We start from the raw sequence: 17,865 nt of genomic DNA on the forward strand, positions 1-17,865 counted from the left end.
TGAAATCTGCAGTGCAGGGACAAGGGGATGTTTGTAATTGTAATAACAGTGCATGGACCAGGTGTAATTTGTGCTTGTAATCACAGTGCAGGGAACAGGGGCAGTTTGTGATTTTAATCACTGTGCAGGGACCAGGGGAAGTCTGTGATTGTAATCACAGTGCAGGGACCAAGGGATGTTTGTGATTGTAAGCACAGTTCAGGGACCAAGGGAAGTCAGTTATTGTAATCACAGTGCAGGGAACAGGGAATGTTTGTGATAATAATCACAGTACAGGGACAAGGGGATGTTTGTGATTGTAATCACAGTGCAGGGTGCAGGGGAAGTTTGTGACTGTAATCACAGTGCAGGGTCCAGGGGAAGTTTGTGATTGTAATCACAGTGCAGGGACCAGGGGAGGATTGTCATTGTAATCACAGTGCAGGGACCAGGGGAAGTCTGTGAATGTAATCACAATGCAGGGACCAGCGCATGTTTGTGATTGTAATAACAGTGCATGGACCAGGGGATGTTTGTGATTGTAATCACAGTGCAGGGACCAGGGGAAGTCTGTGAGTGTAATCACAGTGCAGAGACCAGGTGAAATTTGTGATTGTAATCACAGTGCAGGGACGAGGGGAAGTTTATGATTGTAATCACAGTGCAGAGACCAGGTAAAATTTGTGATTGTAATCACAGTGCAGGGACGAGGGGAAGTTTGTGATTGTAATCACAGTGCAGGGAACAGGGGATGTTTGTGATTGTAACCACAGTGCAGGGACGAGGGGCAGTTTGTGATTGTAATCACAGTGCAGGCACCAGGGGATGTTTGTGATGTAATCACAGTTCAGGGACCAAGGGAAGTCTGTTATTGTAATCACAGTGCAGGGACCAGGGGAAGTTTGTGATTGAAATCACAGTGCAGGGACCAGGTAAAGTTGTGATTATAATCACAGTGCAGGGACAGGGGAAGTCTGTGATTGTAATCACAGTGCAGGGACCAGGGGATGTTTGTTATTGTAATCACAGTTCAGGGACCAAGTGAAGTCTGTGATTGTAATCACAGTGCAGGGACCAGGGGAAGTTTGTGACTGTAATCACAGTGCAGGGACCAGTGGAAGTATGTGATTGTAATCACAGTGCAGGGAACAGGGGATGTTTGTGATTATAATCACAGTACAGGGACCAGGGGACATTTGTGATTGTAATCACAGCGCAGGGACCAGGCGAAGTTTGTGATTGTAATAACGGTTCAAGGACCAGGGGAAGTTTGCGATTGTAATCACAGTGAGGGGACAAGGGGAGGTTTGTGATTGTAATCACCGTGCATAGACCAGGGGACATTTGTGATTGTAATCACAGTGCAGGGACCAGGGGAGGTTTGTGATTGTAATCACAGTGCAGGGACCAGGGGAGGTTTGCCATTGTAATCACAGTGCAGGGACCAGGGGAAATCTGTGATTGTAATCACAGTGCAGGAACCACGGGAAGTCTGCGATTGTAATCACAGTGCAGAGACCAGGGAGGTTTATGGTTGTAATCACAGTGCAGGGACCAGGGGATTTCGTGATTGTAATCACTACGCAGGGACCAGGGGATATTTGTGATTGCAACAACAATGCAGGGACCAGGGGAAGTCTGTGATTGCAATCACAGCGCATGGACCAGGGGTTATTTGTGATTGTAATCACAGTGCAGGGACCAGGGGAAGTTTATGATTGTAATCACAGGGCAGGGACCAGGGATGTCAGTGATTGCAATCACAGTGCAGGGACCAAGGGAAGTTTGTGATTGTAATCACAGTGCAGGGACCAGGGGAAGTTTGTGATTGTAATCACAGGGCAGGGACCAGAGATGTCAGTGATTGTAATCACAGTGCAGGGACCAGGGGAAGTCTGTGATTGTAATCACAGTGCAGGGACCAGGGGAAATTTGTGATTGTAATCACAGTGCAGGGTCCAGGGGAAGTTTGTGATTGTAATCACAGTGCAGGGACCAGGGGAGGTTTGTTATTGTAATCACAGTTCAGGGACCAAGTGAAGTCTGTGATTGTAATCACAGTGCAGGGACCAGGGGAAGTTTGTGACTGTAATCACAGTGCAGGGACCAGTGGAAGTATGTGATTGTAATCACAGTGCAGGGAACAGGGGATGTTTGTGATTATAATCACAGTACAGGGACCAGGGGAAGTCTGCGATTGTAATCACAGTGCAGAGACCAGGGAGGTTTATGGTTGTAATCACAGTGCAGGGACCAGGGGATTTCGTGATTGTAATCACTACGCAGGGACCAGGGGATATTTGTGATTGCAACAACAATGCAGGGACCAGGGGAAGTCTGTGATTGCAATCACAGCGCATGGACCAGGGGTTATTTGTGATTGTAATCACAGTGCAGGGACCAGGGGAAGTTTATGATTGTAATCACAGGGCAGGGACCAGGGATGTCAGTGATTGCAATCACAGTGCAGGGACCAAGGGAAGTTTGTGATTGTAATCACAGTGCAGGGACCAGGGGAAGTTTGTGATTGTAATCACAGGGCAGGGACCAGAGATGTCAGTGATTGTAATCACAGTGCAGGGACCAGGGGAAGTCTGTGATTGTAATCACAGTGCAGGGACCAGGGGAAATTTGTGATTGTAATCACAGTGCAGGGTCCAGGGGAAGTTTGTGATTGTAATCACAGTGCAGGGACCAGGGGAGGTTTCTGATTGTAATCACAGTGCAGGGACCAGGGGAAATCTGTGATTGTAATCACAGTACAGGAACCAGGGGAAGTCTGTGATTGTAATCACAGTGCAGAGACCAGGGAGGTTTATGGTTGTAATCACAGTGCAGGGACCAGGGGATTTTCTGATTGTAATCACTACGCAGGGACCAGGCGCTATTTGTGATTGCAACAACAGTGCAGGGACCAGGGGACGTCTGTGATTGCAATCACAGTGCAGGGACCGGGGGAAGTTTGTGACTGTAATCACAGTGCAGGGTGCAGGGAAAGCTTGTGATTGTAATCACAGTGCAGGGGAGGTTTGTGACTGTAATCACAGTGCAGGGTGCAGGAGAAGTGTGTGACTGTAATCACAGTGCAGGGACCAGGGGATGTTTGTGATTGTAATCACAGTGCAGGGAACAGGGGAAGTTTGTGATTTTAATCACAGTGCAGGGACCAGGGGATGTTTGTGATTGTAATCACAGTTCAGGGACCAGGGGAAGTTTGCGATTGTAATCACAGTGCAGGGACCAGGGGAAGTTGTGATTTTACTCACTGTGCAGGGACAGTGGAAGTCTGTGATTGTAATCACAGTGCAGGGACCAGGGGAAGTTTGTTATTGTAATCACAGTTCAGGGACCAAGGGAAGTCTGTGATTGTAATCACAGTGCAGGGTCCAGGGGAAGTTTGTGATTGTAATCACAGTGCAGGGACCAGTAGAAGTATCTGATTGCAATCACAGTGCAGGGAACAGGGGATGTTTGTGCTTATAATCACAGTACAGGGACTAGGGGATGTTTGTGATTGTAATCACAGTGCAGGGACCAGGGGAAGTTTGTGATTGTAATCACAGTGCAGGGACAAGAGGAGGGTTGTGATTGTAATCACCGTGCATAGACCAGGGGAAATTTGTGATTGTAATCACAGTGCAGGGACCAGGGAGGTTTATGGTTGTAATCACAGTGCAGGGACCAGGGGTTTTGTGATTGTAATCACTACGCAGGGACCAGGGGATATTTGTGATTGCAACAACAGTGCAGGGTCCAGGGGAAGTCTGTGATTGCAATCACAGTGCAGGGACCGGGGAAAGTTTGTGACTGTAATCACAGTGCAGGGTGCAGGGGTTATTTGTGATTGTAATCACAGTGCAGGGACAAGAGGAGGTTTGTGATTGTAATCACAGCGCACGGACCAGGGGTTATTTGTGATTGTAACCACAGTGCAGGGACCATGGGATATTTATGACTGTAATCACAGTGCAGGGACCAGGGCACGTTTGTGATGGCAATCACAGTGCAGGGACCAGGGGACGTTTGTGATTGTAATCACAGTGCAGGGACCAGGGGAAGTCTGAGAGGGATTCCCCAGCCCATCTTTGGTGTCCCCTCAGATCCAGTGCTGGGGAAACAGAATGTTATGGCTTAAATACTGAAGCATTATCTGTTCAAAGTGAAAACACTTGTGGTTGGATCTCACGGGCTGGCTGACAAGGTCGGGCATTGTACATTGAGCTGCCACAGGGATTTCAAAGTTCTATCGCTATTGTCACTGTTAGAATCTGTGTCAAATATCACCTGGTTATATTGACATTTGTGAAGGCCTCACATTGCAGAGAGAACTGTTTATGGGACAGCTTGGTTAAGTAGTTGAGGAGCAGATAATGTCACCTTGCATATTGGTGTTTGAGAAAGATACTGAGAAACACTTGAAACGAGTACACGTCTTATTGTAGTGATTAACGGTTCTCAAATACTCAATCTGAAGTCTCATTACTGACAGGCAGACTGGGCCCTGTAGCAGGTTTGAGATGTTTCATTGCTCACCTGGACCTGTCTCTGTCCCAGCCTCTCTACGCAGGCTGACATTTAGCTATCTGTGTGTGTGTATGTGTGTGTGCGCATCTGTGTGTGTGTCTGTGTGTCTGTACGTGCCTGTGTGTGTACGTGTCTGTGTGTGTGTACGTGTCTGTGTGTGTTTACGTGTCTGTGTGTGTGTACATGTCTGTGTGTCTGTACGTGCCTGTGTGTCTGTACACGCCTGTGTGTGTGTACGTGTCTGTGTGTGTGTACGTGTCTGTGTGTCTGTACACGCCTGTGTGTGTGTACGTGTCTGTGTGTGTGTACGTGTCTGTGTATCTGTACGCGCCTGTGTGTGTGTACGTGTCTGTGTGTCTGTACATGCCTGTGTGTCTGTACGTGTCTGTGTGTCTGTACGCGCCTGTGTGTGTGTACGTGCCTGTGTGTCTGTACGTGCCTGTGTGTGTGTACGTGCCTGTGTGTGTGTACGTGTCTGTGATGTGTACGTGTCTGTGTGTGTGTCTGTGTGTCTGTACGTGCCTGTGTGTGTGTACGTGCCTGTGTGTGTGTACGTGTCTGTGTGTCTGTACGTGCCTGTGTGTCTGTACGTGTCTGTGTGTCTGTACGTGCCTGTGTGTGTGTACGTGTCTGTGTGTCAGTATGTGTTGTGTGTGTGTACGTGTCTGTGTGTGTGTACGTGTCTGTGTGTCTGTACTTGCCTGTGTGTGTGTACGTGCCTGTGTGTGTGTACGTGCCTGTGAGTGTGTACGTGTCTGTGTGCCTGTACTTGCCTGTGTGTGTGTACGTGCCTGTGTGTCTGTACGTGCCTGTGTGTGTGTACGTGTCTGTGTGTCTGTACTTGCCTGTGTGTGTGTACGTGCCTGTGCGTGTGTACGTGCCTGTGAGTGTGTACGTGTCTGTGTGTCTGTACTTGCCTGTGTGTGTGTACGTGCCTGTGTGTCTGTACGTGCCTGTGTGTGTGTACGTGCCTGTGTGTGTGTACGTGTCTGTGTGTCTGTACGCGCCTGTGTGTGTGTACGTGTCTGTGTGTCTGTACGTGCCTGTGTGTGTGTACGTGTCTGTGTGTGTGTACGTGTCTGTGTGTCTGTACGTGCCTGTGTGTGTGTATGTGTCTGTGTGTCTGTACGTGCCTGTGTGTGTGTACGTGTCTGTGTGTCTGTATTTGCCTGTGTGTCTGTACGTGTCTGTGTGTCTGTACGTGCCTGTGTGTGTGAATGTGTCTGTGTGTCTGTACGTGCCTGTGTGTGTACGTGCCTGTGTGTGTGTATGTGTCTGTGTGTCTGTACGTGCCTGTGTGTGTACGTGCCTGTGTGTGTGTATGTGTCTGTGTGTCTGTACGCGACTGTGTGTGTGTACGTGTCTGTGTGTCTGTACGTGCCTGTGTGTGTGTACGTGCCTGTGTGTTTGTACGTGTCTGTGTGTCTGTACGCGACTGTGTGTGTGTACGTGTCTGTGTGTCTGTACGTGCCTGTGTGTGTGTACGTGCCTGTGTGTGTGTACGTGTCTGTGTGTCTGTACGTGCCTGTGTGTCTGTACGTGCCTGTGTGTGTACGTGCCTGTGTGTCTGTACGTGCCTGTGTGTATGTACGTGCCTGTGTGTGTGTACATGTCTGTGTGTCTGTACGTGCCTGTGTGTGTGTACGTGTCTGTGTGTCTGTACGCACCTGTGTGTGTGTACGTGCCTGTATGTGTGTACGTGCCTGTGTGTCTGTACGTGCCTGTGTGTCTGTACCTGTCTGTGTGTGTGTACGTGCCTGTGTGTGTGTACGTGTCTGTGTGTCTGTACGTGCCTGTGTGTGTGTACGTGTCTGTGTGTCTGTACGCACCTGTGTGTGTGTACGTGTATGTATGTCTGTACGCGCCTGTATGTGTGTATGTGTCTGTGTGTCTGTACGTGCCTGCATGTGTGTACGCGCCTGTGTGTGTGTACGTGTCTGTATGTCTGTACGCGCCTGTATGTGTGTACGTGCCTGTGTGTGTGTACGTGCCTTACGTGTGTACCTGCCTGTGTGTCTGTACGTGCCTGTGTGTGTACGTGTCTGTGTGTGTGTATGTGCCTGTGTGTGTGTACGTGTCTGTGTGTGTGTACGTGTCTGTGTGTCTGTACGTGCCTTACGTGTGTACCTGCCTGTGTGTCTGTACGTGCCTGTGTGTGTGTACGTGTCTGTGTGTGTGTATGTGCCTGTGTGTATGTGCCTGTGTGTGTGTACGTGTACGTGTCTGTGTGTGTGTGTGCCTGTGTGTGTGTACGTGTCTGTGTACGTGTCTGTGTGTCTGTACGTGCCTGTGTGTGTGTGTGCCTGTGTGTGCGTACGTGTCTGTGTGTGTGTACGTGTCAGTGTGTGTGTACGTGCCTGTGTGTTTGTACGTGCCTGTGTGTGTGTACGTGTCTGTGTGTGTGTACGTGTCTGTGTGTGTGTGCCTGTGTGTGTGTACGTGTCTGTGTACGTGTCTGTGTGTCTGTACGTGCCTGTGTGTGTGTACGTGTCTGTGTGTCTGTACGTGCCTGTGTGTGTGTGTGTGCCTGTGTGTGTGTACGCGCCTGTGTGTGTGTACGTGTCTGTGTGTGTACGTGCCTGTGTGTGTGTACGTGCCTGTGTGTGTGTACGTGCCTGTGTGTGTGTACGTGCCTGTGTGTGTGTACGTGCCTGTGTGTGTGTACGTGTCTGTGTGTCTGTGTACTCAACACCGACAACTGCCAATCTCCAGACGCAATTCTGCAACTCATCCGCTTCATTCTGGATCACAACGTCTTCACCTTCGACAACAAGTTCTTCATCCAGACGCACGGAACAGCCATGGGGACCAAATTCGCACCTCAATACGCCAACATCTTCATGCACAAGTTTGAACAGGACCTACTCACCGCACAGGACCTTCAACCGACGTTATACACCAGACACATCAATGGCATTTTTTTCTTTTTGACCCATGGCGAAGAATCACTGAAACGACTACACGATGACATCAATAAGTTCCATCCAACCATCAGACTCACCATGGACTACTCTCCAAAATCAGTTGCATTCTTGGACGCACTCGTCTCCATCAAGGACGGTCACCTCAGCACTTCGCTTTACCACAAACCCACGGATAACCTCATGATGCTCCACTTCTCCAGCTTCCACCCTAAACACATTAAAGAAGCCATCCCCTATGGACAAGCTCTCCGTATACACAGGATCTGCTCAGACGAGGAGGAGCGTAACAGACATCTACAGATGCTGAAAGATGCCCTTGTACGAACGGGATTTGGCGCTCGACTCATCGATCGACAGTTCCAACGCGCCACAGCGAAAAACCACACCGACCTCCTCAGAAGACAAACATGGGACACAACCGACAGAATACCCTTCGTCGTCCAGTACTTCCCCGGAGCGGAGAAACTTCGACATCTTCTTCACAGCCTTCAACACGTCATTGATGACGATGAACATCTTGCCAAGGTCATCCCCACACCCCCACTACTTGCCTTCAAACAACCGCGCAACCTCAAACGAACCATTGTTTGCAGCAAACTACCCAGTCTTCAGAACAGTGACCACGACACCACACAACCCTGCCATGGCAATCTCTGCAAGACATGCCAGATCATCGACATGGATACCACCATTACACGTGAGAACACCACCCACCAGGTACGCGGTACATACTCGTGCGACTCGGCCAACGTTGTCTACCTCATACGCTGCAGGAAAGGATGTCCCGAAGCGTGGTACATTGGCGAGACCACGCAGACGCTGTGACAACGGATGAACGGACATCGTGCGACAATCGCCAGGCAGGAATGTTCCCTTCCAGTCGGGGAGTGTTCTCCAAGGCGGCCTTCAGGACGCGCGACAACGCAGAATCGCCGAGCAGAAACTTATCGCCAAGTTCCGCACACATGAGTACGGCCTCAACCGGGACCTGGGATTCATGTCACATTACATTCACCCCCCACCATCTGGCCTGGGTTGGAAAATTTTACCAACTGTCCTGTCTTGAGACAATTCACACCTCTTTAACCTGGGATTACCCCTCTCTCGGGCTCTGTAAAGACTTAATTACCTGCAAAAGCTCTCATTCCAAGCATTGTCTGGCATCTTTGAATTTGTCTCTATATATGTTTCTGGAACATACCTCTTCATTCACCTGAGGAAGGAGCAGCGCCCCGAAAGCTAGTGTTTGAAACAAACCTGTTGGACTTTAACCTGGTGTAAGACTTCTTACTGTGGTCACCCCAGTCCAACGCCGGCATCTCCACATCATAGTTTTCCCTGTGATCAAGATATTGTCTAAATAAACTGCTACACGGGGAATTGCTGCAACAGCTTAATCCTTTGAAAAATGGCCGGACTCGAGACGCCCCAGAAACCCAGCGTTTGAAAACCCTTGTGGGTATTCATTGTGACATTCTGTTTTGAGTCCTTTAGTTGTATTGACTGATGTTAAGTTTCGTGAACATCCTTCCTCCTGCAAGTGTTGGAAAGAGGTCCTGCAGGTGTGACAGTGGGTAAGCCCCCAGATTGGAGGCCTGATTGATGCTATCTTTGTAATCCTCACTGTGCCAGTGAGGCACTTCAAGGTCAGGGTGTCGGACGGCCATCTGACTGATTCGGCCAAGTGGGCCGATGAACGTGGATCTTGCAGCTGCGCGGGGGCTCTCCCACGCTGTCTAGGAACCGGAGTCAAAGTCATCGGGACCATCATTATCATTCTCTGCTCATTGCTGTTCTCTTATTAAACAGTTCTGTCATTACTCTGCTTGATGGTCCACGTATGTGCACAGTACCATCACCTTTCAGGACAGGTGCCATTAGAGCTGCTTAGTGGGGGAACTGAATGGGCTCGATGATCCCTCGCCTTTGCAGCCATTCCAATACAATTCCACTTTGCCTTTCTTGGCGTGGGACACTATCCTGAAAATGCAAGTGTATCCCGGGGATCCACAAACAATTTTACTGGCGGCCCACAATGTACCCAGTTTGTCTTTGAAAACCTGCGGATATTTCTGAATGTCACCCTCGTCACTGTTGTGTGTTCAATCCCACCCCAGTTCATCCCCAATTTCCTGAGTTGGTCACACCTGAGTACACTAGGCCCATCCCCGTTTTAGTACCAGGAGCTGTACTCTTGCTGCTTGGCTGTTACGCACAGTGTCCATCTCTAACGCTCCAAGTAATGGTATGGACCTCCAGTGTACGTCCATAGTTTGATCCCTGAGTGGATGCGATTAGCTGATTAGAGCAACAAGTCTTTCTGCAGCTCACCAGACTGATGACAGGTGCAGGGTCTCCCATTGCGACCTCCACTTTTTATCCATTGACCTCCACTGTGCGTATCGGGAGGCCCCACGCACGCCTCACTCACACTGAACGTGTTGCAGGAGTGCCCCTCTTACTGCTCTGTGTTTTCCAGGTGATTCAGAGCTGACTGAGGCTTCTTTGAACTTGATTTTCCTCGCTCGGCCTTTGATGTTCTCTTCGCACTCCTGCACATTTTAGGCAAATGTTCATCTTTGCTGCAATTGTGACAAACGTCTATGTATTTACAATTATTCCCATGGTGTTCTCCCTCACACCTGAAACATTCCACTGCTTTTGCCCTTTTGTTTGCTGCCTCTTTGCTCTCTCGACGCCGGCACACACCTGTACCACATCTTTGGCCTTTTGAATGCCTTTAACACTTTTTACAGCCATTTCCATTCCTTGAGAAATTTACAGTGCTTTCTTGAAAGTCAGTTTGGCTTCTCCTAGTAGGCGGTGCTGTATTCTGTCCTCATTAATGCCACAGACTAATCTGTCCCGGAGCATGTCCTCTAACACAGTCCCAAACTCACAATGCTCAGATGGTTGACACAATTCAGCAACAAAGTTAGCTGCCGACTGCCTTGCAAAAATGGTTTTGGAATTTAAAATGTTGGACAATTACTGAGGGCTTTGGATGTGCTGACTGTGAATGAGTGCAACTAAATCCGAATATGAAATGTCCCCGGTTTCCGTGGTGTTGCTAAATTCCTCATTATCTTGTAAGTCTTTGCCACACACACACACATTTAGGAGAACTGACCACTGTTTAGCCTCACCAGCAAGTCCATTCACCAAGAAAGTGTGTCCCAATCTTTCCACATACTCAGCCCAGTCCTTGTACACCTTCACAAACTCACTGACAGTCCTGAACATAGACACGGTGCCGCTGGCTTGTGTCCGTCAGCGTACTCTCATAGCCGGGATCAGAGCTAAGCCGTCACTCACGTGGCGATCTCGTTCAAACTAACGAGGCAGCAAAATCTCACTCAATAGGCTGAAGCTCAAAATCTTCTCCTCGTCCCCAAAATGATGTAATATCTTGGCACGGTAGACGTATGTTTTAAATGCTTAATAGCCTTTACTTCAACAATATAAAATAAACAGTACAGCGTGTACACATAACCTGGCAGCAGTGATGAAAAATCCTTCGACCTTTCCTCATGAACTACAACAGCAACCCATGCATGCCCACACTTCCTGATGATGTCAGTATACATATTAGTGTACACACTATAGCAATCAGTAATATTACTGGATCAATTCTTTACTCAACTGTATTCCTATTCCACAATGAGTTTGTCTTCACCGGAGCAACTTCCACATTGTGACACTCCATCCCATCCACCTTCTTCTTCATTTCCCCCATTTTGATTTGAAGTTCACCAACCTCATTGTTTTTCCCACGACAGAGTACGAACAGTTTGTTAGCTTTGCTTTTTAATTCTGCATTTAACCAATGATTCTCACTTCCCAAAACCCCCTTTTCTTGTTGAAGGTATTTTCCACAATGCTTCAGAAATGTTGCTGATGCATGTTCTTCACCAACTTTAACTCAGCATCAATCTTTGACAACTTTTGCTTTTTCAGGTTAATCCTTTAGTTCAGGTCCTCAGTCAAATGCTCCACTTTTCCTGACTGATTCTCAATGGTTCCCATCAATTCTCCTTTTTCATTCGCCAACTCCTCTTTCATACGTGAAAGTTGACTTTCCGAGTTAATGGGGTTTTCCTTCAAATCTTTATTATCTGCAATAGTGTCTCATTTTTCTCCACAGTAGTTTTCAAAAGTTCCGTTAGATCACCACGATCAACTGCCCGTTACAATACAGCTGCCCGTTACAATACAGCTGCCCGTTACAATACAGCTGCCCATTACAATACAGCTGCCCGTTACAATACAGCTGCCCATTACAATACAGCTGCCCGTTACAATACAGCTGCCCATTACAATACAGCTGCCCGTTACAATACAGCTGCCCATTACAATACAGCTGCCCGTTACAATACAGCTGCCCGTTACAATACAGCTGCCCGTTACAATACAGCTGCCCGTTACAATACAGCTGCCCATTACAATACAGCTGCCCGTTACAATACAGCTGCCCATTACAATACAGCTGCCCGTTACAATACAGCTGCCCATTACAATACAGCTGCCCGTTACAATACAGCTGCCCGTTACAATACAGCTGCCCGTTACAATACAGCTGCCCGTTACAATACAGCTGCCCGTTACAATACAGCTGCCCGTTACAATATCGCTGCCTGTTACAATACAGCTGCCCGTTACAATACAGCTGCCCGTTACAATACAGCTGCCCGTTACAATATCGCTGCCTGTTACAATACAGCTGCCCGTTACAATACAGCTGCCCATTACAATACAGCTGCCCGTTACAATACAGCTGCCCGTTACAATACAGCTGCCCGTTACAATACAGCTGCCCGTTACAATACAGCTGCCCGTTACAATTCAGCTGCCCGTTACAATATCGCTGCCTGTTACAATACAGCTGCCCGTTACAATACAGCTGCCCGTTACAATACAGCTGCCCGTTACAATACAGCTGCCCATTACAATACAGCTGCCCGTTACAATTCAGCTGCCCGTTACAATATCGCTGCCCGTTACAATACAGCTGCCCGTTACAATATCGCTGCCCGTTACAATACAGCTGCCCGTTACAATATCGCTGCCTGTTACAATACAGCTGCCCGTTACAATATCGCTGCCCGTTACAATACAGCTGCCCGTTACAATACAGCTGCCCATTACAATATCGCTGCCTGTTACAATATCGCTGCCTGTTACAATACTGCTGCCCGTTACAATACAGCTGCCCGTTACAATACAGCTGCTCTTTACAATACAGCTGTCCATTACAATACAGCTGCCCGTTACAATACAGCTGCCCGTTACATACAGCTGCCCGTTACAATACAGCTGCCCGTTACAATACAGCTGCTCTTTACAATACAACTGCCCGTTGCAATACAGCTGCCCGTTACAATATCGCTGCCCGTTACAATATCGCTGCCCGTTACAATACAGCTGCTCTTTACAACACAGCTGCCCGTTACAATACAGCTGTCATCACCTCACTGGGGTCACCAAGGCCTCTTCCTGCTGCTGTAACGATCTTGTGATTCAACACAACCATTTTCACATCAGCTCACATTCAATAAGATCGCAGAGAGTTTAATGTCTATCAATTGGATGTTAATTATTCAGGTGGTTAGCATTAACTGGAGCGCCCTCTGCGCTCCTATATATCGGAGCAGGTTGTAAGAAGGCGTGTTTGATTGGACGGGCCTGATATCACCCGCGGCAATGCAAATAAAAGCTCATCAGTGAATAAAGAAAAAGAAGGAATTCTATCATTCACTCTCCAACTATCCCAATTCCAACACAGAGGCTGAAGGTCGTGGTTAATAAGCACAAGATCCAGCTTTCCTTTTCATAATTTATTCATAATGTAACAAGACATGAATCAATATATTATTATTTCATTGTTCATTAGTGGCAAAATAATTTGTGACAAAAGTGCAGAGGGCGCAAAATCTTAAAGTGAAACTCGGATTATTCACAATTACAGTGCATTGTGGGATATGGAAGGGTGAGAAATATACAAGAAAAGTGCAGCTCGGATATACCGAGTACAGTCTACCGGGTATACCGAGTACAATGTTTCCCAGGTATACCGAGTACAATGTTTCCCAGGTATACCGAGTACAATGTTTCCCAGGTATACCGAGTACAATGTTTCCCAGGTATACCGAGCACAATGTTTCCCAGGTATACCGAGTACAATGTTTCCCAGGTATACCGAGTACAATGTTTCCCAGGTATACCGAGCACAATGTTTCCCAGGTATACCGAGCACAATGTTTCCCAGGTATACCGAGCACAATGTTTCCCAGGTATACCGAGTACAGTGTACCCCAGGTATACTCAGTACAGTGTACCCCAGGTATACCGAGTACAATGTTTCCCAGGTATACCGAGTACAATGTTTCCCAGGTATACCGAGCACAATGTTTCCCAGGTATACCGAGTACAGTGTACCCCAGGTATACTCAGTACAGTGTACCCCAGGTATACCGAGTACAATGTTTCCCAGGTATACCGAGTACAGTGTACCCCAGGTATACTCAGTACAGTGTACCCCAGGTATACCGAGTACAGTGTCCCACGGGTATACAGAGTATACTGTGGCCCAGGTATACCGAGTACAGTGTACCCCCGGTATACCGAGTATAATGTACCCCAGGTTTACAGAGTATACTGTGGCCCAGGTATACTCAGTACAGTGTGCCCCAGGTATACTCAGTACAGTGTACCCCAGGTATACCGAGTACAATGTTTCCCAGGTATACTGAGCACAATGTTTCCCAGGTATACCGAGTACAATGTTTCCCAGGTATACCGAGTACAGTGTACCCCAGGTATACTCAGTACAGTGTGCCCCAGGTATACTCAGTACAGTGTGCCCCAGGTATACTCAGTACAGTGTGCCCCAGGTATACTCAGTACAGTGTACCCCAGGTATACTCAGTACAGTGTACCCCAGGTATACTCAGTACAGTGTACCCCAGGTATACTCAGTACAGTGTACCCAAACAATATAATTCATGAAATAAATGGTATCACTGTATAATTGAGAATCATTATCTATAAACTCTTAAAAAGCGTATTCTTCATTTATTATTAATATCGAGGCATATTATAGATTTTAGCATTTACTGTTTTGTGTTTTTATTCACCTGATATCTGTAATATTTCTATCATTGTTTGAGATGTAATTAGCTGTTGTCTTGATGCATCACACCAGAGTAGAATCTTGCATTTTAACTTTTGTTCGCTGCGTGTTACTGACACAAACATTCAGCAGAGTTCAACTCTTACACTGTATCGACTAATGGGAACAGAATTTGTCTTTCAAACCCATTTTCCATTCTCTTGGCTCCAATATCCAGTTCGTCTTTGATCAAATCAAAGGGTCAGCTGATGCCAATATTTATTTCCAGTCAGTCACATTGAGGTATGAAGATGTTAACATCTATTAAACCTGGTGAAGAATTGGTTCTCAGATCGGTGCCGTTAACTCAGACATTAACATCATCAGCCTGAGTAAATCTTAGTTAGTTTGAGGTAATCAGTGACTGATGGTGACCTGGACAAAAGCAGTTTCTGCAGCAATGCAGAATCAGCTCACCCTTTCTACTCAGTCCCCACACCCCTGACATCATCCAAACCGCGCTGAGACCTCCCTCAACATACAACAACCCCTGCATTCCCCTCACCCTCCAGAGTAACGTCTTCAGGCTCAACTCCCACTCTGTGCTTTCACTGAATGGACTGGGCCTGTGAAGGGCAATCTTTCACGAACCTCGGTATCCCTGAGTTGGTGTAGGGGAGAATGGTTCCTGTTCCCAACTGCTGACCTTGTTGGAAATACATGAGGACAGGTTGAGGCGAGGATGGGATGCCTTACAGGGTTGAACAGCTTGCTGATGTTCAGTGTCAGCCTTCAACAGCAAGAGTGTCAGATTTGCACGAGGTACAAGAGAGAACCTAAAGCAATAATAATGAGGTAGAGCCTTCAGGGTGAGGAGGAGAACGTAGGTGGAGACGAGGAATTGTTGTAGTCCCGGCTGGAAGAGTGGGGAAAACTCTAACCAGGGGTCAGTTTACAAACAGATCTGAAAGGGCCTGGGTCATCAACCTGCTACTGGACATTGGCCAGACGCCAGAGCTACACGGCCTCAACCCTCTCAATCATTGACTGCCCAGTACGAGGGGGTGCGGACGGTGGGAGAGGGGGGCAGGGAGGGAAGGCAGTGGGGGAGAGGAGGAGGAGGAGAGGGTGGGAGAGGGGGCGGGGAGGGAAGGCAGTGGGGGAGAGGAGGAGGAGAGGGTGGGAGAGGGGGTTGGGGAGGGAAGGCAGTGGGGGGAGAGGAGGAGGTGGAGAGGGTGGGAGAGGGAGTTGGGGAGGGAAGGCAGTGGGGGGAGAAGAGGAGGAGGAGAGGGTGGGGGAGGGGGTTGGGGAGGGAAGGCAGTGGGGGAGAGGAGGAGGAGGAGAGGGTGGGAGAGGGGGTTGGGGAGGGAAGGCAGTGGGGGAGAGGAGGAGGAGGAGAGGGTGGGAGAGGGGGTTGGGGAGGGAAGGCAGTGGGGGAGAGGGGAGGAGGGAGAGGGTGGGAGAGGGGGTGGGGAGGGAAGGCAGTGGGGGGAGAGGAGGAGGAGGAGAGGGTGGAGGAGGGGGTTGGGGAGGGAAGGCAGTGGAGGAGAGGAGGAGGAGGAGAGGGTGGGAGAGGGGGTTGGGGAGGGAAGGCAGTGGGGGGAGAAGAGGAGGAGGAGAGGGTGGGGGAGGGGGTTGGGGAGGGAAGGCAGTGGGGGAGAGGAGGAGGAGGAGAGGGTGGGGGAGGGGGTTGGGGAGGGAAGGCAGTGGGGGAGAAGAGGAGGAGGAGAGGATTGGAGAGAGGGTTGGGGAGGGAAGGCAGTGGGGGAGAGGAGGAGGAGGAGAGGGTGGGGGAGGGGGTTGGGGAGGGAAGGCAGTGGGGGAGAGGAGGAGGAGGAGAGGGTGGGGGAGGGGGCGGGGAGGGAAGGCAGTGGGGGGAGAATAGGAGGAGGAGAGGGTGGGAGAGGGGTTGGGGAGGGAAGGCAGTGGGGGGAGAGGAGGAGGAGGAGAGGGTGGGGGAGGGGGCGGAGAGGGAAGGCAGTGGGGGAGAGGAGGAGGAGAAGAGGGTGGGAGAGGGGGCGGGGAGGGAAGGCAGTGGGGGAGAGGAGGAGGTGGAGAGGGTGGGGAGGGGGTTGGGGAGGGAAGGCAGTGGGGGAGAGGAGGAGGAGGAGAGGGTGGGAGAGGGAGTTGGGGAGGGAAGGCAGTGGGGGGAGAGGAGGAGGAGGAGAGGGTGGGGGAGGGGGCAGGGAGGGAAGGCAGTGGGGGAGAGGAGGAGGTGGAGAGGGTGGGAGAGAGGGTTGGGGAGGGAAGGCAGTGGGGGAGAGGAGGAGGAGGAGAGGGTGGGGAAGGGGGTGTGGAGGGAAGGCAGTGAGGGAGAGGAGGTGGAGGAGAGGGTGGGGGAGGGGGTTGGGAGGGAAGGCAGTGGGGGAGAGGAGGAGGTGGAGAGGGTGGGAGAGAGGGTTGGGGAGGGAAGGCAGTGGGGGAGAGGAGGAGGAGGAGAGGGTGGGAGAGGGAGTTGGGGAGGGAAGGCAGTGAGGGAGAGGAGGAGGAGGAGAGGGTGGGGGAGGGGCGGGGAGGGAAGGCAGTGGGGGAGAGGAGGAGGAGGAGAGGGTGGGAGAGGGGGTTGGGGAGGGAAGGCAGTGGGGGAGAGGAGGAGGAGGAGAGGGTGGGAGAGGGGTTGGGGAGGGAAGGCAGTGGGGGGGAGAAGAGGAGGAGGAGAGGGTGGGAGAGGGGGCGGGGAGGGAAGGCAGTGGGGGAGAGGAGGAGGAGGAGAGGGTGGGAGAGAGGGTTGGGGAGGGAAGGCAGTGGGGGAGAGGAGGAGGAGGAGAGGGTGGGGGAGGGGGTTGGGGAGGGAAGGCAGTGGGGGAGAGGAGGAGGTGGAGAGGGTGGGAGAGAGGGTTGGGGAGGGAAGGCAGTGGGGGAGAGGAGGAGGAGGAGAGGGTGGGGGAGGGGGTGTGGAGGGAAGGCAGTGGGGGAGAGGAGGTGGAGGAGAGGGTGGGAGAGGGGGTTGGGAGGGAAGGCAGTGGGGGAGAGGAGGAGGAGGAGAGGGTGGGGGAGGAGGAGAGGGTGGGGGAGGGAAGAGAAACCAATTAACAAGGCTTCCCACAAACCCCACCCCCACTCTCAGGCTATTGGTTGGTCAACTCGTCAATCCTCACAGCCTCACTCCTTCTGGGAAGCAAAGCGATGCTTCCTTATTAGACTGGCTGATGGAATTACTAAAGGCAAATCCTGTTTGACAAATTTATTAGAGTTTTTTGAGAACCAAACGCCTGGAGCAAATCAAGATGAAGCAACAGAAGATTTCTAACTTTGTCAGTCATTGAGGTTGATAGGCAGGAGAAAGACTCATGGAGTTGGGGCTAATACATTCTCATGGGTAGTGGATTG

General features: G+C 50.1%; 1 long non-coding RNA gene across 1 annotated transcript; it reads left to right on the forward strand.

Moving 5' to 3' along the window:
- Positions 1 to 13,776: 13,776 nt before the first annotated feature.
- On the forward strand, positions 13,777 to 14,135 carry LOC140421339 (uncharacterized). The gene is made up of 3 exons (XR_011946718.1): positions 13,777 to 13,842; positions 13,893 to 13,942; positions 14,093 to 14,135. It is a non-coding gene; the product is annotated as an uncharacterized lncRNA (long non-coding RNA).
- Positions 14,136 to 17,865: the final 3,730 nt, after the last annotated feature.

This window comes from Scyliorhinus torazame, chromosome 5 (assembly GCF_047496885.1).
Source record: "Scyliorhinus torazame isolate Kashiwa2021f chromosome 5, sScyTor2.1, whole genome shotgun sequence".
Classification (NCBI taxonomy): Eukaryota; Metazoa; Chordata; class Chondrichthyes; order Carcharhiniformes; family Scyliorhinidae; genus Scyliorhinus; species Scyliorhinus torazame.